Source organism: Adiantum capillus-veneris, chromosome 19, assembly GCF_014529385.1.
Source record: "Adiantum capillus-veneris isolate H3 chromosome 19, ASM1452938v2, whole genome shotgun sequence".
NCBI lineage: Eukaryota > Viridiplantae > Streptophyta > Polypodiopsida > Polypodiales > Pteridaceae > Adiantum > Adiantum capillus-veneris.
In genome coordinates this window covers 278,279-286,360 of record NC_140949.1, presented here as the reverse complement: position 1 = coordinate 286,360, position 8,082 = coordinate 278,279, and the positions used below count along the sequence as shown (strand labels likewise).

The following is an 8,082-nucleotide window of genomic DNA, read 5'->3' as shown; positions in this document are numbered from 1 at the left end:
CTCGTTCCTCTCCTCGTGTGTGTGTGGAGAAGAAAGAGAGAGAGAGAGAGAGAGAGAGAGAGAGAGAGGGAGAGCGTTACCTGCTCCTTGCTTGAGGGCGCCGAAAAACTCAGATCTGAGATCTGAGTTTTTGGGCGCTCTCTGTTATTTTTTTTGCCCAGTCGGCGTCGCTATGAGCGTCGCAAATTTACAAGTATATTTGCGACGCTCATAGCGACGCCGGGAATTTTTTTTTTGAGCGTCGCTGTGTGAGCGTCGCTAATATGAATAGCCTCTTGTAGTGCTTCTCGCTAATACTGCAATAAGATAGGATGGTGAGGTTAGATATGCGTCCCACACCAAGGCATAGGCTAAAGCCCACAATCCTAACAGATAGCTCTTGACAAAATGCATATATTATAATTGCTATTTATTGATTTTGACCACATGTATCAAGCTATCTGACTATAATTGTAATTTTCCAAGTAGTGCAAAATTGGGATTAAAGTACATAGGTGTGTTGCAGATTTAAAAAACTTTTTGAGTGACTTTTGTATAGTTGAACAGTGTAGATCAGAGCTAGATTGATCATTGTGACCAAAGTGCACATGTTTATCTATTTTTTTTGTATCATTGACATATAAAGATTTAAGAGGAGATATAATTGTTGTGAGTTGCAAGCCTAGCAGCAAGTTAGAATGGAAGAAATTTCATTTCTTTCTTGCTTACAAACAACAATCAAGCAAGGATCATAAGTGACATCAAGAAGGTGAGATTCATAAAGTTGTCAATTCCATTCATTTGGTGACTATAATTGTGGGAGTACTATAATTGCACTTATAGTTGGACAGGTCACGGTCTTAGCCTAACATTGCATTAGTTGTTTCACTGCTATCCTTGAGAGTGTGAGACTATCCACATCAAGAGAAACTGGTATTTGGGTGAACCAAGAAGACATAATAAGGCAAATCGGGTGAGTTAAAAAACTGAAAGGATCCTTATAAACAACCAAAACATTCAAAGTGAGTCAAACTTAGTGTTTAAGCTCTATTCATAGAGGTGTACACACATCAAGTGAGATAAAGCTAACTAGGCATCAAAATCAGGTACCTACTGAAGTCATAGAGCGGAGCTTAGATCGACTCACACACACACACACACACACACACACACACACACACACACACACACACACACACACACACACATAGAGATACACAGACAAAGAGCTTACACAGTACGCAAAGAATTCATTGAAGGGTTATACATCCCAATTAATATTATTATTCACACAAGTATAAGTGAGTATATACAAAGAGTTAGTGATAAGCGAGTTAGGCGGGCGGCCGGCCATATCCGTATATGAGGCCACTTGGGCTTTAATCCCAACACCTACTAGTATAATCATGATTATACTAGTGAACCAACTTTGGGAAAGAGGTTTGGCGTGAGTAAAGATACATCTTCATCTAGTCAAAAGTGAATTTGGCATTTTTGATTGAGAGATTTGTCACAAAACTTAGCTAGAAAACGAGGAAAAGACTCTTGAAGTGTATTTGAGTTCAACTTTTGACTCAAAACTATGTATTATAAGTGTACATTGCTTCATTGAAGAGTATAGCACAAATGTATGAGATTACACCTCTAGAAGAAATTTATTTGCAGAAAAATAGGACTATAATTGCGATTATAGTTGAGGTTTGTAAAAACGCGGTTATAGTTAGAAAACCTCATTTTTTGAAATGTTGATTGTAAACCTTGACTCAAGAGAATTATGAATAATTGGTTTGATGATATCCTATTTAAAACAACCCACTTTTTTTGGAAGAACTCTCTTTTGAATGTCTATGTATAAGGTTTGGTGATATTGGATTTTGTACCTAACAATTAGAGCATTGACAAACAAATCAAGTAGCTAGTCACGTTTCTACATAAAAGTTGATCATAAGATTCATGTTTCTCAAATCAGATGTATATTACAAATCTGGGTATAGACACACAAAAGTCTAGCTTAGCAAGGTTTCTACCGACGAGAGTGTTAACCAGCTTGACTTAGATACCTTAGGACTTGTCACAAAAATTAATCTTTCTAGCTTTCCTAAATGATTTCTCATCTTATATTGACCATTTAATAGGAAAAGATATGAGGAACAAGAGCTAGAATATTAATAAGTTATTGGCTATCATCTAGTCTTAGTGAAGTGAAAATATGAAAATATAGCCTAAAGTAAAAAGGAAACCTTTATAGGATTCCAATGAAGATAAAAGGACTGGGGGCAAGCTTCATTATGCCTCCAAAGAACTGTACAAAAGTCACACAAGAGAGCTTCCAAAGGGTAACAAGGAAGATATGATAGACCTTGAAACTTGACTTACTTTAAAGATTGGTAGTCAAAAAATTAGAGTTTAGACCTATAGCAAATAGACTAGAGGAGTGCTAGGAAAATCACATAAGAACCCTAGGGGATTACCTATTAGGAACCTTAATGTAACCTAAGGTAAGTGGGGGGGCCAAGGTGGGAGCCTACCCTACATAAGTCTCTCTAGATATACATCCCCTAGATGACACCCACCGACACTTGGAGAATTTGAATTCTCTCCTCTCTATTGGTATTAACCCTTGAATCCCTTGAGGCCTTGAACACATGGCACAATGATACACCAGCTGCCATATGCATGAAACCCTTTCATTGGCTGGCCAAGTACATGAACCAATAAATATCAAGCTTTCTTTCTCATGTATAAAGGATGCTTACCTTCTTGCTTTATGCATGCAGCTTACCCATTGGCCAACCTATTCCTTCATCAAATCAAATGAGTTTTTCTTTCTCATGTGTATGCAAGAAGGGAACTCAAATTCTGTTGTGAAGATTAAAGGAGTAAACAACACACACTCTACACTTTTTATGAAGACTCCTTCTGTTGTGAAGAGCTAGGAGAGCCTAGATTAACACACTAGGCTATTTGGCATAAAGAACTCCTAGTGTAAATTTCAGAAACAAGAATAATATACTGGGACCTTCCACAAGTGGGTCACATTATCCACCCTCTATCCTTTACTTTGTTGCGAGAATACTCAAGATGCCTGCATCTATGTGGACACCATGGGACAAATAGGAAGTAGATAGTTATCACAAATGGTTGCTACGTCATCTTTTTGAGACTTACACAGACTCGTAACTTTCCGTTTTTTTGGAACTACCACAATTGGTGATACCCAATCTGTGTGCTTGATCTCGTAAATGAACTCAACCTCTTTCAATTTGCCGATCTCTTCCTTTATTCTCTTGTAAAAAGTCTCATTGTAACTATAAGGATGTTATTTACTTGGTTTCGCATCAGGCCTTAAAGGAATTGAATGTTCACAGATGTTAGGATCCACTCCTTTTAGGTCTTTATATGACCATCAAAAAACATCTCTATACTCTTTCAGAGTTTGTGTGAGAAGTTCTTACTTCTCTTGGCTTCAATCTATGGCAATACAAGTAGGTCTAGGCTCTTTCTCTAGTTTTGCTAAGTCAATCTTCTTAGCATTTTCTGGGCCATCATATAATTCATTGGCTTTAGGCTCTCTCATTGGTTGTTGGATTACTAAACATCTATCTTGAATTGTGTACTTATAGTAATGGGGTGCAACATCAATCTTGTTTTTTTCCTCATCCATTACAAGTTCATCACTGCTTTCCATCTCTGTGGTCTACACGTTCTTAAGTTTTTGTTTCAACTCATTGTATTGTTTTATTCTCTCCACTCTTGTGATAATTGGATCACCAAAGATATCCAACATCTCTCGGGGTTCTCTCTTTATTTTCTTATTTCATTAGGAAATGTGTTTTGTTTCGAAAGACTGACATGGTTCTAAGTCGTTTTTTAAAAGTCTTCTCCTCTTTGCGCTCTCTATATCTTCTTTACCGTGAGGAAATCTATACACCGAGCAAAAAAAACCGAGCATTCTATTTTTTTGAGCAAAAGTAAAGAGAATTATAACACAAATTTCTTTTTTGATTGAGCCCTGCCATAATGTCAAGTATAAGCACTCCAACAAAATGGTGAATCCGTACAGGATTGAAAACTCAAATGCATGAAGGTGATCACAACTACAATATAAATTTGTACTTGATTAAGTAACATAAGCTAACAAAAATGTTGGCACCCCTCCTGCTATTGCAGAGAATCCAACAAAATGGCCAATCTGTAGAGGACTATAAACCTTAGCTCGTAAAGTCGATGCTATGTTAAAACTCTGGCCCAACCGAATCCTTGGAGCAACTCCACTTTTGTTGGTGCAGCCTGATGCACAAACTCATGAGCTGCAAAAACCAACCCAAGGACGCGAAAATACACAAAGTACATGTCTTTACAAGGCACATATGTGAGCCACTGAGTCTCTTTTTTTTAAAATCCTCACAAGTACATCGAGGGAAGTCTTCAATGATCACATCATATGTCACTCCATTTTGAATTGACCCAGGAGTGCTAACATGAAAAAACTGCGACACATCACACACCAATATGACATCTCTAACTAGTTGTGCTTACATGCTTCGACCCAATGCTATCTTCTCATTGGAGTCTTTGGTTATTTTGACCTCCATTGAACATGCTTTCCATCTGTGAATTTAGCTCAAAAAGAACTAGGTTGTTTCTATATTGCCCAATAGGGCAATTGTTAGGTTGTGCTACCACATTATCACCTTGCAACGTCTCTCACTTAAAAAACAAAGAACATTAGTAATCTCTCTTTCCCAAATGATTGTGTGATATCGATTATCGAACATCAACATAAGTTTTTGCTTGCGCTCGGGACCGAAAATAGTTATGTGACGACCCATTGCAAAGGTTGTACCATTGTCGTCTAGAGGCAGAACAAACCATTGTCAAAAGATGATACAATCTCTTGGGAAAAAAAAATAACAGTGCTCTTTTAATGACGCCACGCTCTTTAAGACGTCCATTGTGAAACGGTCATAAATTAGGGCAAAAAGATGTATTTTGATTTGAGTCCACAAAGACATTCCTTATTTATCATTGATCGTTATTTAAAATTATCTAGATCTACTCACCTTTAGACAGGGCATAACTCCCAACCTCATTTTCTTACCCTAATTAAATTTTAAAAAAATATTTTCCCTCGCGTGACAAATCTATCTTCTCTTTGCTTTCAATGTTCCAAACCCTAATTGTCACAGTCCCCAAATCAACCTCCTAATTGACAAAGCAAAGAAATGCCTTCTAGGGAAACTAAGACGGGTCTGCGGCTCTTTGCAAGGCCTCACATGGCTCCTAAACGGCATCTACCTGCCAGGTGTGCACGCTCTACTATTCTCGTGAGCTCACAAATGCCAATACATTGCTTAAGAGTAGAAAATGGGGGCAATGTATTTTTTGAAGACTGTTGAAATCACTTCATATGGCTTGTCCTTGCCACACACAATCTAATTTCTTGCCACGCACTTCAAAAATGTTCTTTCTTGCTACCTTAGAACTCGTTTAACCTTTGTAAGAGTTCATTGGCTTTAGAACTTGTTACCTTTGAGTTGGTGTTGATAAGAGAAGAGAGGAGAAGAAGACTAGTTCGCCCTCCCAAGCCTTGTTGTCACATGTAGGTGATAAAGATACTACGAGGAGAGTCGAGAGTCCTAGAGAGAGATGAAAGCAGCTACCTTAAGCCCTTAGGAATATCTTGAGAGCCCTAGAGAAAACCTAAGTGCAGCCTTGAGAGTCCTGGAGCACTCTCACTTGATGACTGTCAGGTGTAGAAGATTTTGGAATCCTGAGACTGTCTTCAACTTGCACACTTAATAACTTTCGCATCCCTTCTCAGAATCTCATAATCCAGGTACTTAAAACAACGGGAACAAGTGTGGTTGAAAAGGCTTCGCGAACAAAAACACAAATTTTGCTCTATCTTGGTTGAAAATTGTACTTCTAGCTTGAGCGTCAAAATTAGCATCTTTTTGCATCTCCAGGACTTCTCCAACCTCTTTGATCACTCTAGTCATATTTGTCCACAAGAAAGCTAAAAAGACGGAAGCTTTAATGAGGCTTGATTATGCGACTAAGTAATTCAAATGCCGATTCTAAGTGGCAGAAGCTTCCAACACCTTGCAAAGAGAGCTTGTAATCATGTTTATCGATACAAGTTCCTTTAGAGGGGGGATCGGCCTCATATATCCAATTCTAAGTGGTAGAATCTTCCAACGCCTTGCAAAGAGAGCTTGTAATCAAGTTTATCAATACAAGTTCCTTTAGAGGGGGGATCGACCTCATATATCCAACCCTTGACACTTTGTTGGTATTTGTGTTTATGCTTACTCTCTCCCTCTTTTATTTATGTTGCTAGAGAGGCAATTAGATTCTACAAAATTATTTAGTTTAATCCTAATTTAGTTTCATTGGTATCAGAGCATAAGGTTCTCTCTTCTTTCGGAAAAGGGCTATCTACCACACAATTTCCAGGCCACAAGTATGTAGGTGGGATAAGCAACATGGGAGAGCCATCATCATCATGGCAAACTTTCAATTTTTCATGATGATGAGGGAAGTGCACAAGGCATGCAAGCAGTGAGGTTTTTGCTTGCCAAGCTACAAGAAGGTCAAGCTAATCCTCATCTTAAGTCTTTTGTCAACAACCTACTGATGACAGAGGACTTAATGTTGACAAGCACACGAAGGCTTCCTTCCAGTGTGAAACCTGTATATACAGAAGCTATGGAAGAAATTCCGATAGAGCATGGACCTATGCTAGACGACGGTGCTACCAAGGAGCATCCACAAGGTTATAATAGCCGTAAAGGCAAGCCTCTCGAGGAAGGCAAAATACCAAAGGAGGATGAAGCACCTCCTTCTCAAGGTAGAAGGAAGGATCGCATCAAAGAGAAACATACCAAGAGGTGAAGAAAATATTCTAGTGACGATTCTTCGTCTTCCAAAAGTGATCGTAGCTCACACGGTCGGTTCCATAAGAAGGGGAGAAAATCAGATTCTCCTCCTTCTAGTCCGTCTTCAACATCGGTGGATGATGATCTCTCTTTAAGTGAAAACAACAAGTTTGGAAGAGATCAAAGAAGCTTTGTAAGTTTAAAGAAGGTGGGAAGAGCATCACATTCCAAACCTATGATGGAACATATGGAAAAGTAGACAAAGTTCTCATTTTTATACAAAAACTCGATGCGGCTTTTGGAGGTGAAGACTTTACCGAAGCTTCTAAGGTTCGTAATGTTGTGATGCATCTCACAAAGTCTGCTCGACATTGGTGTCAATACTACATGCCAAAAGAGAAGCTCCAAAGACTTGGAAGTCATGTAGAACCACCATCATGAAACAATTTCTTGATGATGATGTGAAGGATAATGTACTCACAGCTTGGCGTTGCTTCAAATTTCGTGAAGGTGAGTCCCTCTAGAGCGGTGATAAGAAGTTCATACGTCACTTCTATCAGTTGCTCGTCTTTCACCTTGCAGGCATCAGATAACTTAGTGAGGAGGTCACCTAACTCCTCCATTTCCTTTTGTTGTTTGTCCCTGGCTATCTGATGTTGTTCGGCTTCTATCTTTAGCTCTTGCACTTGCCTTTGGAGATCAGTGATAGTAATCATCCTGTCGTCGAGCTCTCCTTGTAGAGCATCAATGACCATTTCTAGTTCTTTGGCTTTTGTGTTGCCGTTTAATGCTGTTGAGCGGAGTTTCTCCGTCATTCTTGCATCTGTCTTGCATACTCATTTACTTGTAAAATTACTTTGTCATTGGACTGCCACTCCTTCTGTCTTGCTAGTTGTGATGTGCCTACAGCCTTCTGTGTTGCTTCTTGCTGTGTTGTAAGTGTTGGTGGTGCTATAAACGGGAGCGTGACATACCCGAAATAACACAATAAACAGTATAAAATAGACTAATTGGCATACCTGGCACAATCACGTGGTCGCATGATCGCAAGATACACAAACAGAGAGAGATAGAGAGCGAAAGAGATTGAGAAAGCACGTGCAGGCGCACCTCCTAGAGTGGAGTGCTACGCCGGCACGGTGAGAGAGAAGAGAGGAGAGATGAGAAGAGCAACACAGACACTGGGTGCAATCTCCCCCTGTGCAAGAGTGACCATTTTCCT

The 8,082-nt window shown here is 39.2% G+C and overlaps 1 pseudogene; it reads left to right on the top strand.

The window, feature by feature from the left end:
• Positions 1-6,467: 6,467 nt before the first annotated feature.
• Positions 6,468-7,119, top strand: LOC147433440 (uncharacterized; annotated as a pseudogene).
• Positions 7,120-8,082: the final 963 nt, after the last annotated feature.